The sequence below is a fragment of the Cyprinodon variegatus genome, unplaced genomic scaffold (genome assembly GCF_000732505.1).
Source record: "Cyprinodon variegatus isolate N-32 unplaced genomic scaffold, C_variegatus-1.0 Scaffold223, whole genome shotgun sequence".
Classification (NCBI taxonomy): Eukaryota; Metazoa; Chordata; class Actinopteri; order Cyprinodontiformes; family Cyprinodontidae; genus Cyprinodon; species Cyprinodon variegatus.
The window spans coordinates 49,309-51,271 of record NW_015150676.1 but is presented as its reverse complement, the minus strand read 5'-3'; positions in this window follow the sequence as shown (position 1 = coordinate 51,271).

Below are 1,963 nucleotides of genomic sequence, written 5' to 3'. Positions count from 1 at the left end.
CCAAGGACGAACCAAGGACCAGCCAAGGACCAGTCAAGGACCACCCAAGGACAAGCTAAGAGCCGGCCAAGGACCAGCCAAGGACCAGCCAATGGCTAGCCAGCCAAGGGCCAGACAGCCAAGGACCAACCAAGGACCAGCCAAGGACCAGCGAAGGACCAGCCAAGAACCAGCTAAGGACCAGCCAAGGACCAACCAAGGACCAGCCAAGAACCAGTCAAGGACCAGCCAAGGACCAACCAAGGACCAGCCAAGGACCAGCCAAGAAACAGCCAAGGACCAGTCAAGGACCAACCAATGACAAGCCAAGAGCCGGCCAAGGGCCAACCAAGCACCAGCCAATGACCAGCCAACGGCCAGCCAGCCAAGAACCTGACAGCCAAGGACCAACCAAGAAACCAGCCAAGGACCAACCAAGGACCCATCAAGGAAAGTGAGGACATTTAGAATGGCTACTACTGTAGCTTACAGCAAACAAAATGGTTGGACCTATCAAAAAAGAAGCTCATATCACAAAACAATAACAATACCAGATTAAAGACACCTTCTTGCTTCATTCTGTTTACTAGAAGGAAGGTTGAAGTCAAGACGCCACCATTATGACCCTAATCTTCAATTAAAGACCTCATAGCCTTGAATAAGCTGACTTTTGAAAACAGGTGATTTGATTTAAGTTTGTAATGAATCGAGCAGAAAAGCTTTGCGATACAAGGCTGCTGGAATATGAATAAATGGATGTAGGTCCCTATCATGGTCCGCTGAAGAAAAGCTCTGACTCCCTCACTCTAATCCAGGAGTTAGAGGCCTAAACGGATGAATGTTGACTCCTGATGTCCACTTGGTCCTTTTAATAAATCAAGCTTTGATGGCAAAAAGATGCCTTAATCCCGTATTGAAGAGTTTTTTTAAGGGTCTGTATGAATCTAGCTGTTATGGTCTAAAAGTTACGTTTCCAGGGAAGGAAAGAGGCAGAAAATAAAGTTTTAGTGACAGATGGTTGGAAAGCGAGGCTTTTGTTTATGGTTAATATGCAGTGCCTACAAAAACAGTTACTTAACTCGTCTTTTAAACTAATAAACAAACAGTCCAATTTTATAAAAACAAAGAACACATTAAGATCTACAGGAAAAGCATTGAACACCTTGACACACTCCCATGTAAATGCCTCTTAGTCTCCTGTCTAAGAGGCGTCTGAGTGCTGTGGACGAGCAAACATGATAGATGAAAGAAGCAGGGATAGAATTTTTCCTCTGTGATATTCCCAAAACATCTGGCAGCCATTACCTCATGGAGACCCCTCCCTTAAGCACTCACTTCTCTGCTTAGTATGACTTCCTCTTCGCCTTTACCCGTCCTGTTTTTTTAATCTCCACCAGGGGGCCCCATTTGGTACTTATAACATGGCCTCACTTCAGTAGAGAAACCTTCACTAAAGTACCAGGCTTTACAAGGACATTTGAACCAGGAAATCAGCAATAATGTGATATATTTATATTTGAATGATCATTTTAGTGTTGATTATAGTAAACTTAGTATAACACATTAGTGTATATTGAGTAAAATGTTTGAAGGGAATGAATTAGCGAAGGAAGAGAGGCTTTTAGAAGCTTTTGCAACAGCCCCCAGATTACAATATTTAATGTTAAACAAATAATTAGATTTTAAGACCAAGAACGTTTCCATAGGTCCGTGGGACACTTCCAGATGTACTATTTAAAAATCAATTCAATCCCAACAGTCAACTTTGCTTTGGACTCATTGACTGCAGCATGCTAAAAATTTTTATTGTTAGAAAAGATAAACTAGATATTCTGAAATGTGCACAGGCACAAACATCATAACATAAAAAAAGACATTTTGATACTTTTGTAAATAATAATTTATGTATATATATAAATATATTCATATATATATAATTATATATAAATATGTATGTATGTATATATATATATATATATATATA